Consider the following 13,132-nt stretch of genomic DNA (forward strand, 5'->3'; position numbering starts at 1 on the left):
GGCGGAGGGAGGGAGATGGGGGACGGCTGCTGACCGCAGGCAGCGTGCCTGCATGGCACGGTGCTGTGACAGCTCTGAGGGGCTGCGCCTTGGCAGAGGGACCTGCGGCCCCAAACACCTCTGGGGAAAGGATTTGGGGAGGCATCGAAGCCTTTTCGAAAGCCAGCTGCTCTGCATGGAGCTTCTGAAGGGGCTTTCAGGAGCATGGGCAGCTCAAGGGGATGTGATATTTCCCTGCTGGCTGAGCAGACGGGGGACAAGAAGTCCCCAGAGAGGAGCTGGAGGTGGCAGACCCCACTGCTCCCTCCCTGAGCCTTGGTCTGGACGAAGCAGGCTGAGAACAGGTTTCAGACCGCAGTGCCATCTGCCAGGAGGTGCTTTTTCACATGCCAGCCCTTCTGATTTTTGCTGTTTCTGAGCATCCTGAGCTGCCTGAGGAGCCTCATCCAGTTGCTCAAGATGCAGGGCAGAGCTCTTCATGGCCAACACGTCAGTGCTGCCATGGGGTCCCACCAGCCTCCCCCACAAGCCATTTGTCCGGTCCTGTCTCTGAACACGGTTCTGGATCAAAGACTTCCCTCTGATTTCCACCTGCCTGTGAACAGATCACAAGCAGCTCATCCGTGGGACTTCTCCTGTCCTCCTCCAGCCCCTGTGAGCCTGCAGACAACCTGTCCTGCTGCACAGCTCATGCACAAAGCCTTTCGTGACCTCCTTGGCTCAGCTGCTTGGGGAAGAGTTTCTTTCCTCACCATGCTCTGAAGCTGGCTTTGCTCAGAACTGTGGGGTTGTTTGGTATGTGGCAGGTTGTTTTACTAAAAAATAGAAGAAAAAAAAAAAAAAAAAGACAAATCACCTTGTTTAAGTGTCCTCGATGGCTCAGGAAGGTGTCTTGGCAAAATCAAAGCAACTTCACTTAGGTGTAGGAATCTCTTTGCCCTTTTAGTGCCCAAAACAAGGACAGAAAGAATGGGTTTGGGCTCCTTCCCAGGCTGAATGCATCTCAGGTAGAAGGAGATGATGGTTGTGGTACACCAGAGGGCCATGCTGCCATCCAGAGGGACAGGAGCAGGCTGGGGAAGGGCAGGCAGCAACCTCTGACAGGTCAGGAGAGGGAAGCCCAAGTCCTACCCCAGGGAGGAGCAACCTAGCTCTCTCCTAGGAAGCCATCCCTCAGCCTTGCTCATCCTTGTTGCCCATTTCTGAACATTGTCCAGTTGCATCATGTTGTTTGAATATTGTTTTATCTTCAAGCTATGATCTTTTCTACTCTCTTTTCTTGCTACGTTTTCCATTACCTTTCCATTACCATAGTCTTCAAATGTAATAGCCAGTTAAGTGTGCCCAGCATTGAAAATGGCAAATAAAATGTTAATTCCCTTCTACTCTGCTTCTTTTTGTGACTTTGTGACTTTTGAGTCTGAGCAGGTTCCTGCACAACACACTCCTGGGTCCTGCCTTCTGGCTGGGAGCAAATTGTTGCTTGCTACTGGAAGTGGTTGGACTCCAGCTCCTTTCAGCCCCACTAGTCGTTGTTGGTCTTCAGCTGCTGCATCTTAAAACATGTTTTCATACATCTTTAACCATTTAGTACTCTGAGGACACAGAATAGTTGAAGGTCCTTCTGTGGATTTTGCAAGAAATCGTGGGACCACTCTTCTCTTGCAGTAACACAATCAATGGACAGATTAACACACAGGATTAAAATATGTGGATGCTTTTCTCCTGCCAGTGTTCCTCTGTTCTAGCGACCTCTTTTTCTGCTTCTCATGGCTATAAATGTCTCTCTCAGTTGCTCCCTCAGCTAAAAAGAGCCTGACTGTTCTAATGGCATGTCTTCTTCCCCCAGTGCTGCCCAAACTTCATTTGTCCAAGGGGTGTTCGTGACTTCCTAAGAACCTGGAGTAGCATTTAGTTTCCTAGACCTACATCTGGCATAAGTACATGCTTTCAAATCTTGTCCATTCCCACACTAGAGACCAGATTGTGGTTATGATGATTATTTCTGGTCTGGTTTATTTTCTTCTTTTTTTAAAAAAAATAAATTAATTATTCTTTCCATTTTATTTTTTAATAAAGATATATACATGATTTATGTGGTCTTGGCATGAATCATAGACTTTAAACTAGATTAAGTCAGATTGTTCAAGTCTCCTTCAGGAACTGAGAAAGTAACAAAATAGCTTAGTGTTGAAGAAGAACCAAATTGATGAGGGACAAATTCCTGAAGTCTGGATGGGTCTTGGCCAACCAGATCTAATGTGTGGCACCACTGCCTGTGACAGGGGGGTTGGAGTTAGATGATCTTTAAAGTCCCTTCCAACCTGAGCCATTCTGTGATTCTAAAGGACCTGTAATTTCAAGAGGAAAAGAGAATCAGACCATGACAACTTGGACAACTCTCAGCAGAGAAAACTTGCTGGCATTACTGTTGGCATTTGCCAAGCAATATGATGGAAGATGCTACATTTGCCTTTACTTCTAAGTGACTCCAATAGCATTCAAATTTGTGGCTATCCCTTTTCATGGATATCATGACTGAATTTGTGCGGGGGCTCTGCTACTTGTGGGAAAGCTTTAGAAGTTTATAATAAAATATTTTTGCATTTATGTGCTGTTACAGCCTTTTCCTGAGTGGACCAAGGCACAATGGATTGGACTTGGAAAGAAACTCCCTTTCATCTCGAGATTTGGCCAAAGAAGCCAATGAGAATTTGACCAGCCTAGCTTTTCTCAGTGGTCAAGATTTGTAAATAGGGTATAGATAATCTACATTGGTTGTTTGGGAACTTTCTTCTTGGTGTGGAAGCAAATTATCATGTTTCTCCGCTTAATTGTCTCCACGATTCCTTGCAGCTTTGATGAATCAGAGCTGTGGATAATCCACAGAAAAGTTAATGTCTTTATTTAGTGCTAACCCTTGTTTATTAGAGATGACTCCTGCTCAGTAGAGAGGGGAACAAAACTTCCATTTAGACTCTCCTCTCTTCAGCCTATGAAGCATCCCAAGTTGGAAGGCCTGTCACTACTGCCTCTCCGTGTTTTCTCATGCCTTGGCACATGCCTGCTCTGCAGATGGAGATGACACATTCCCACCACTACTTTGCTCAGGTACAAGAAGCAACAGAGGTGATGCACAGGTGTTGAGGGATCTATTTTTGCTTGCTCACCATTTGTTTTTAAGTTGAATGCTTTATTTAAAACCACTTTATGCTGTTGTAGGGGGTAGATACTGCTTTTCACCCTCTGTGCTGACATTGCCACGTAGTGATTGGACTGCATCATTTTGCTTTCTTTTCTCCTGCTTCATTGCCTATCTCAGCTTAGCTTTTTTCTCCCCGGCAATGTTCCTTCTCCCAGGTAGCCCCCATGCACCTCTGGGGTTGGAAGTGTAGGGAAAAGGCAGCTAGTGGTCTGTGTTGGATGGGTACAGCCCATGCCAGAGGCATTCATCTGGTACCTCCTGCCTTGGTCAGCAATGCTCACAGATGTCTCCAGCTTGCCTGACTCTGGACCTCGGTGAACTCTTTCTACACCCTGGTGGATGTCCCTGACACAGACAGGCCTGTGTTGGGGTGCTTTTGAGGTGACCTCTCCCCAGTCCCCAAGAGAATCTGTTCCCCTGCACACTTATGCTCCCCAGGCACCCCCAACAGCTCATCTCAGCCTAGGGCAGGAGTCACTGCACATCGGTCACCCCCTCCTGCAACCTTTTGGAAACTGTTTGGAGGGCTGCAGCCCTTCCTTGGCTCTCTTCCCAGCACACACGAGTCTGCACAGCACCTCTCTCTTCACCCCATGGGGGAGGCATCCTGCAGCCCTATTCTGGGATGGTCATGTTTTGGCATGTGACAGGGGGATGAATGGGACTTTCTGTTCTGCTGGAGACAAAGGGCGGCTCCAGCCCCCTTTGGAGACCCCCAGGAAAATAACAATCTTCTTGTACAGTCAACTGCTGTCCCCGAAACATAATTCAGGGCTGATGTTAAGGGTCACTTGAACGATCAGAGTGAAGAAACTACTTCTGAACCATTCAGCATCGTGCAGGCAAACAACAGCTTCATGTCTGGCACAAACTGCCCTTCCATTTTAAAAACAACACATCAAGTATAATTAATTTTGCTTTCTGCTACTATTGTCCTTAACTTGTTCCTGTGCATTCAGCACTGAAGGTGGCTTGGCAAAGCTGGCTAGTCCCATGCATGGCAAGCTCAGGGGAACCATGGCTCAGAAATACACCGAGTCCTTGCTGACATGTTAGAAGGGATGAAGACAGATATTTTGTCTTCACTCTACCTTTAAGCCTGGATGATTGATGTGCAGCCTGGAGCTAAAGTTTCATTTGGAAATCAGATGCACTGTCAAGTCCTTGAGAGAGCATCTGGATGAGACCTTGCTGAAGACTGCCATCTGCCCATCAGTGTCTCCTGCTGATGCTTCAGTCATTGTCATTGAGAAGAACGATGGGTCTGTGGTGAAATGAAATACCATGGTTTAATCACACCACAAGAAAAAACATGTAGCTTTCGCTTTTAACTTAGTGAGTTGCTGGAAGGATGCACTGTAAAAATGGATGTCTGCAACTAAACTTCTGTGGTTTCTCCAGTTTGTTTTTTATGCAAGAAGCTACACTGTGGAAAAACCACATTTTTACCCTGAACATAGCTTTCTCAAGCACCTGAATCAGCCCTTTGATTTGTCCAGTGCTCATCCTCTTGCATCCCTTAGTTCCTCTTATCATAGGCTTTGGATCAGCTGGTGACCATCTACCTTGACAGCCTTTGCTCTTTCCTGACCTATTCCTGTCCTTGTGGTACTCGAATATCACAATATTTGACGTTCACAATAGGAAGGGCTAATAGGTAGAACCTAAGAAGCATGAATTTCTTACATCATAGAAAAGATCTTGTGAATAAGCATAACTAAAAGTGTCCTACTGTGATGGAAGAGGTCAATCCAAGATTAAATGAATGGCAATCAAGTTTCAGGCTGCTTGTGCCCCCTGGGACCATCTCTGGCCGGTAACTTGAGGTCCAGCATTCCCAGTTTGAGATACTCCTGGGAAGCAGTTCTCCAGAGCTCTGAGCTCAGCTGGAATTTGCTGCCAGCCTTTGGCCTGCAGCCTCCTGCTCGTCTCAGAGTTAGGCATCTCAATGCACAGCTTTGCCTGGGAGCTAACTTTGAATGTTTTAAAGCTGATAAACCAAGGAAAACCCCAGTCCCATTGTGCTGCGCTACAGCAGAAAATCCCCTTACTGGTGTGATCAGCTCTCCTCTGTTGTCTAGAGAGAGGCACAGATTAGGATGTCCCTCCTTCCTTAGCTTTGGAAATGAGGATCTATGTTGATGGCTTTCTAGTCAAAGCCACTGGAACTGCAGTCCTTAAAGTGCTGGTAAATAAAAATAATCACTTCCACTCTGAGCCGGAATCACTGGATTTAGCCTGCAGGTAATTAAGTTTGGAACTGTCCCCCGAAGAGTCAATTGTGCTCTTTTTTTATACTTTCTTTTTTTTTTTTTTTTTTTTTCTTTGTGCTTCTGTGTGTTTGTGCAATCGTATGTCACACAGATCATATGGATATGGTCATAGAGCTGAGGAACATCTGGAAGAATCATCAGAGGTTCAACTTACAGCCCCTGACATATGGACACACAGACACCCATGTCCATCCTGCCAAGCAAAAGCAGCTCTGTACCCTGATGTACATTCAGGCCTGGGCTGGAGGTGATTGAGGGCACTAATTGGCCTTAATGGCCCTGAGCAGCCTCACCTGAGACCTCCACCCGCAGCCCTAGCCCAGAAGCCCTATTTCAGCCCAGCTATAAGAGGGTTCCTCTCTGCTGCACTCCTGTTTGTGGGTTGATTTGACTTCAGGGCTTGCCTTGTTACCCAGTGATCTGGGCTTTTGGTTGGAGCTAGCTCCTGCTTGACAAGCAACAGCTGATGATGCACTGCCATGGGGTATCCCTTTGGTTCTATGGTTTTTGGGGAGCTGCTTGCCACTGTGGTGCCATATGGGATGGTGGCCTGCCTGCATGAGCAATGATGGGGAGGTGGACACTGTGTGTATAGGAAAAACCTGTCTCAATGGGGAGAAACTGCATTAAAGTTGGTTCTCCTCGATCTCCCCTTAAGGAAGCAAGAGGAATCTGCCCCAAGGGCCACCTTGTCATCTGCTCCTTCATTTTGTCTCGTCTTCCCCTTCCTTTTCCTCCCTGCCTGTCACAGTGCCATGGCTGTCTCCTCATCCACTCCCACAGATCCTGCCCTTCCCCTCCTCTCTGTCCTGTCCTCATCTTCCCCTATGCTCCACTCCAAAACAAATATGATGAAGAGTTATCTTGCCACTAGGAAGTAATATAATTCAGTCAATATCATTTTAAGACTGCCTGCAATTAGTCAGTGTAATCAGCTGGGGGAATAGCTATTTGCTTTTTCCCTTGTCCAAGCTGGTATCTCCTGGAATGCGAGTCTGTGTTATCCCAAATTCCAGCAGTGTGCTGTAGGAAGCAATGTGCAGTAGTTCTGGGAGGACAGGGCACACCTGCAGGTGTCAGTGCACTGGATCTCCTTGGGGACTTGCACAGCAAAGCTCAGAGACAGGCAGGAATTCGAAGAGGTGAAATGTTAAGGAGAGGAGCCTGCTGGGGACCTGCAGGAACAAATCCTTTAGGGGTATGCTTCCCTAGGGACATGAGAGGCAAATCTTCCTGCATTTGTGGGGTTCTGTTCTCATTTGATTTACAAGTTTGGTGTGGTTTTGTTTGGTGATGCTCCAGGAAGGTTTGGGTTTAGTTCTGGGGCTCTAGGAATGCTGATGTCAACAGCTCAGAAACCTGTTAGCAAACCAATGTTCTAGAGGAAGAGCAAGGTGCCTTTGTTTCTAGTTCTCTCTATATTTTGCCACCAGCTTTCCTTTTTACTCTTTTACTTTTGCTTGGGAGCCCCGGAGTCCTGGAGCACAGCTCTGGCATCTTTCCAGGAGTGCTTTTCTGCTGCAAATGTTTTCGTTCGTGTTGGGCACTCTGGTGCTGCTGCACTCTGATGTTTGTCTTATTCTTCACCCTCTCCAGGCTGATGTTCTCCAGCTTTAACCCCTGGTGCAACTGCTGTAGTGATGGACAGTAAAGAGCAAACGATGGTGATAAGACCTTTCTTATCCTCTGCTCTCTTCCTTTCTTCTGAAGAGCCCAAAGAGATGTCCCATTGGCTTGGGAAAGCTTTGAAGCAGTGGGATGGAAAGCCCCAGCTCCCCAGACCTTGGTCAGTGGTCCCCACAACTGGCCTGCATCAGCTCAAGAACCACAGGTAGCCTTGTGTGGGCCCTACACAACACAACCACCAGCAGCACTATGGCTGGACCCCACCAAATGTTTTCAGTGTGTTCCCCTGCAAAGGGCTGGAAAATAGTAATTTTGTGAGTGTGCCTGCAGCCACATCCCTTTCCACCAGTCAGGATGGGTGTGAGGCGGAATGGGCTCGCTTAAAGCACATGGGGTGCTCCTCCTCTTCCTTCCTGTTGGAGGAGGGGATGTATCAAAAAGCATCTCCGTGCCGCAAAGCCAGACCTCCGCTGTTCCCACGAGCCTGCACTGACCCTGCACTTGATGTTTTTTTATGCTTGCAATGCTCTTATCAGCTGGGGACAAGCAAAGTCAAGCTGGCTGCGGATGACAGAGGGTTTGCAGCTCTGACTTCTGAGCCTTAGGGAGTTCCATGACAGTAGCCACAAGCAGAAAGGGATGCTTGCCAGCTTCTTCTCTTTGAAGGTTGTCCATCAGGTCCTAGCCTCAGGGCTGAGGGAGCACGTCTGTGACTTCCTGCTTGACACTGGATAAATTAGGACTTGCAGTGTGGACAAGCCTCTCGTCTCCTTCAGATGCCTTAAAGCAAGGCACTGATTAGAAGCTGTCAGGGTTCAGGATAACTCTGTATTCCTCATGGGTGGAGGGAACCTTTAAGGAAGTCATAGAAACTGTGGCCATCTCCATTCTCCTCAGATACCACTGAAACCAGCGTGATGGGAGAATGTTGATCCCAACCTATGTGGAGAGGGGACCTGCTTCTCCAGGCACTCCACAAATTCTGGATACTGCAGAGACAGGAAGCATCTGCCAGGTGTTAGGCTGGTGTTCCAGCCACCTCTGCATTGCCAGTGAGATGTAAAGGGCTGAGAAGCATGTTGACCTTCAGCTCCACAGGGAGGGAGATGCTAAAGCTCCAATTGTTCTCAGGAAACTGAGAACAGTATCCTCTCTGTTGCATCTAGTAGGGATTTCCTGCTAGAGCCTTTTCAAGTTTTGGGTTAATTTGGATATTCACCCATCTTGAAGCCTGGGTCAGGAGTTTGGTGTTGCATTTCCTGTAGCAAGCCTGTCTCCGTGCTTACTTCTGTATTGATTTTCTCTAGAAAACAAAACAAAACAACAACAACAAAAAAAACTGGCAAGTGAATGAGGCCTACTTGAGGCCTGGTGTTTCAAGAATCTCTTCTCTAAACCATCTCTGGCTGATGTTAGGATTGGATGGATAACAGATGGTAACCAACCAGACCAAAAAGAAAAAAAAAAAAAAAAAAGAAGAAAAAGAAAATGATAGTGGTTTCACATCAACAGAAGTAAATGAGTGTTTTGGTTTTTCTTTTCCTGGGAAAGTGGAGGGAAAATCCCAGCTCATTTTGGATGTGATAGGCATAAAGAATGTTTTTAAGTCCTGAAATAGTCTCTCTATGTGTTCAGAAAGCAGCCCATGGCATCCTCTTCTCTGGGTCTCCCCAGAGCTTTGTTCCTCTCCTGGGTTTGGCTTTGGGGTGAGTAGAGCTGAGGAAATGGAAAAGCTCTCCAAAAGACAATGTAGCATGTTTTGGCAGTGCTGGGGAGGAGAAAGTGGTTGTGTATGGATGGAGAGGAGCATCTGGGGTCCTTGTAGTGAAACAGTTCAAATGAGTGAGTGCAGATCCCTTTAGGTTCTGAAGGGTGGGCTGCTGCTGCCAAATTGTGAGATGACAATAGTCTCCCCCAAGTGCTGTTGCTGCCCTGTCTGAGGAACATTCCTCTTCACAGAGCTCCCAGGTGAAAGATCCTCCCTGTCCTGGGTAAACGTGGAACTGTTCCCGTAGCAGTTCATAGTTGGTCTTTAACTGATTTGAGAGTTTGGAAATGAGGTGACATGGGTACCATTTGAGTTTCAGCTTCTGAGCTCTTCCAGACTAGCCAGGTGTGCTGCTGGGACATGTGCAATGCATGTGGAAACCTTATTTTTGTTTATTTTTCATTCAAATTTTAAATGCTATGAGGTGTATTTTTTCTGAGCTCTTTTGGGAAGGTCTCAATGAACCTGCATTGGAAGCAGCCAATAACCATGATTAAAGGTAGGCTACTGCATTGACAGGGCTGCATTGTAAATGCTATATTCATTCCTTTCTATCAGTTCATTGGCTGAATTCTCAATATTCAATTTAAAATTGACCATATCATAGAGCTGAGCAAATTCTCCTGCTTTGTGTAATTGCTCATCACAAAATGGGTGGGGTTGGAAGGGACCTCTGAAGATCATCTGGTGGGACCCCCCCCTCAGGGCAGGATCACCTACAGCACCTTGCACAGGATGGCATCCAGGTGGGTTATGAATATTTCTGGAGGAGACTGTACATACTCTCTGGGCAACTTGTTGTGGTGCTCTGGCACCCTCCCAGTAAAGAAGTGTCCCCTCATATTGAGCTGGAACCTCCTCTGCTTCATTTTGTGCCCATTGCCTCTCTTCCTGTCACTGGGCACAACTGAAAAGAGACCAGCTCCATCCTCTTGACACCCTCCCCTCAGGTATTTATATATATGTTAATGACATCTCCCCTCGGTCTCCTCTTCTCCAGGCTAACCAGGCCCAGTTCTCTCAGCCTGTCCTTGAGTGAAAGGCGCTCCCATCCTCTAATCATCTCAGCAGTCCCTTCTCCAAACTCACTCTGGTACTGGGGAGCTCAGAACTGGGTGCAATACTCCACGTGTGGCCTCAGCAGGGCCGAGCAGCTGGGGAGCATCACCTCCCTTGAGCTGCTGGCAACACTCTTCTGAACGCAGCCTGGCATCCCCTCAGCCTTCATGGCCACAAGGGGCACATTGCTGCCTCCCTCCCGGTCAGCCTGCTGTCTACCAGTGGACAGAGCTGCTCTCCATCAGGCCAGCCCCCAGCTGTACTGGTGCTTGGGGTTATTCCTTCCTAGGTGCATGGGGGCCTGCTCTTGCCCATGTTGAACTTCATGAGGTTCCTCATGGCCCAGCTCTCCAGCTTGTTGAGGTCCCTCTGAACAGCAGCACAAACCTGCTGAGGGTGCACTCCATTCCATCGTCCAGGGCATTGATGGATAAGGTGAACAACACTGGGCCCAGTACAGACCCCTGGGGGACACCACTAGCTACAGGCCTCCAACTACACACCACACCACCGAGCACAACCCTCTGAGCTCTGCCATCCAGCCAATCCACCTCACTGTCTGCTCATCTAGGCTGTACTTCCTGAGCTTGTCTATGAGGATGTTAGGGGAGACTGTGAAAAGCCTTGCTGAAGTCAAGGTAGACCACATCTACCGCTCCCCCCTCATCTACCCAACTAGTCATATCGTCATAGAAGGATATCAGATTGGTTAAACATGATTTCTCCTTGGGGAATCCATGATGACTATTCCTGATCACCTTCTTATCCTTTACATGCTTGGAGATGACCTCCAGGACGAGCTGCTCCATCACCTTTCCAGGGATGGAGGTGAGGCTGACTGACCTGTAGTTGCATGGGACCTCCTTCTTTTGAAGACTGGAATGATATAGGCTTTCTCCCAGTCCTCAGACACCTCTCCCATTCTCCACAACCTTTCAAAGATAATGGAAAGTGGTCTAGCAATAACATCACCCAGCTCCCTCAGCACGCATGGGTGCATTCCATCAGGGCCCATGGATTTGTGGATGTCAAGTTTGCTTTGTTGATCTCTGACCTGGTCCTCTTTGACCAAGGGAAAGTCTTCCTTTCTCCAGGCTTCTTGTCTTGTCTGTGTAGTCTGTAAATAACTTGTTTCTTTATGTGGTACTTCTATTAATTAGATAGAAAACGAAAGTGGATTTGAATTTATTTGCTTGAATGCCGCTGTTGTCATATTTTTGGAAATCTGATACTGGAATGCTGGAAACCTGTGCAGGATGTGACTATTTTGACTTCTGGAACAGTTTTCATAGAGTATACAAAGTCAGTTAAAGTAAATCCTAGTACTGCCAGTACAGATGCTAGATAGACCCAGCCATTTTGTGTAAAGCCCTCAAAGGGATCACCAGATCCAGCTGATTACCTGGTGCACATCCTTGATGATTTGGCAGGACAGTGCTAGCAGAAGAGCTGCAGCACACAGAAACTCAGTTGTAACCTTTTGGATTAATTCCCAGTATCTTACCTTCCTTCCCCCAACATTGCTTAACAAGCTTCTGAGAAAAGTTTGGAGATATGGGTTATTGCCCCTGAAATAACTGCAGTTAATTATATGAAGATTAATGACCTGTTCTCCAAGAGCTATCAGCACAGCCTTCATCTTCCTTGAGTGCTGATGACCTTTCCAGGAACTGGGAATGAGGAACTGCAGTGGGAGATGGATTGGGTAAACAATACGTAAGTTAGACTCGTTTAATTTGGGGGGAGGACAAGACTGATGTGACTCCCTGCATTCAGCCCATACCACCCGCCTCGCTGCAGCTTGCAGACAAACAGCGCGTCTTGGCTGCTTACCAGTGATAAAGCTGGAAAGGGTAAAGTGCAAAAAGCCTTGTAGCCAGCAGGAAGATGTATTGGGACTAGCAGAAGGCAGAGGAAAACAAGTTTGTGTCACCTCCCTTTAATATCTAATGGAGGTTACTTTCTTCCTATAGCCAGAGCTTTGGCTATCACTGGCAAAAGCAAATTGAAAACTGAAGGTGTGGCAAGGACCTTGAGGCCTTCTTCACTTTTGGGCTTTGCCCCCAAAAGATTGATTGTAACCAGCTCCATCATGCAACGAATCTCGCACCCAGCAGCAACGTGCTCTTGACTGAGCTGCAATAGCTGCCAGCCACCCCCCTGATAACAATCCACCCCACAGCCCCCGCGCAGCCAGCTGGATGCTTACGCAGGAGGTAAGGGGGTTTGTTGGTTCCTATGTTCCAAGCAGGGTGTACCCAAGGCAGTACTGTGTTTCATAGGTGCTCAGCCATTTTCTGAAGACAAGGGTGGACTGATAACGGCTAACAACCTGGTGACTAGATCAGGGATGAACCTTGAATAACCAGTTTAGGGTAGATGGTGTCTAACATGGAACTGGCCCATTCCAGAGCATGCTGGCTTTGCACTTGCCCTTTGAAACCAAAGCTGGAAGGAAATCAAGCTCATCAGTGCCATCAAAGATGTTCTCTGCCCCACCATCAGAAGAAGACACAACTCTTTTATTGAGGTGTCTTCAGCATGTGGCAGCTCTGGCAGGGATGTGAGGGAGGCTGTGTGATACTGCCTGAGTTTATTGCTCTGCTGCTGTTAGAACTGTCCTAGAGTGCCAGGTGGATCAGGGATGGAAAAGGCACTTAGGAGCCTTGTGAGGGAATTGTGCTATTGCAATTCTCTAGCTGCCTGTGGGAGCCTTGCAGGTAGGCAGCCCCACACCATGCTGTGTGATGGTTCTCTCTGGGCTGGGCACGAGGTGCTTGAATTTGGTGTCCCCAGACTGACTGAGGAAGCAGAGCTGGCACAAACTCTCTTGCCCCTGTGAGTAATGGCTTGCTGCCACAAGGTCTTCCTGAAAGAGGTGGAAAAAGCATTTAGAAGACATGTGCAAAACTGGCTTTATAAATTGACTGTCAGTTAAAAATCCATTTCTCCATTAAAGCAAAGATCCCATTTAAATGCTTTGTAACTGCCCCAAGGTCCTCTTCAGGCTGATAGCAGACTCCAGGTCTTTCGTTCTGTTCCTGAACTTCTTGCCGGTAGCCTGACAGCTACCCAAAATGTCTCGCATGGATTTATAGCTGATGTGAAGGTGATCCGTGCAGGAGGGAGTGTGCTGAGAGAGGCAACGTGAAATTTGCCCCCAACGTCAAGGGTGAGTCAAGTGACACGGGCATATGAAGG

This window comes from Aythya fuligula, chromosome 13, assembly GCF_009819795.1.
Source record: "Aythya fuligula isolate bAytFul2 chromosome 13, bAytFul2.pri, whole genome shotgun sequence".
Lineage (NCBI taxonomy): Eukaryota > Metazoa > Chordata > Aves > Anseriformes > Anatidae > Aythya > Aythya fuligula.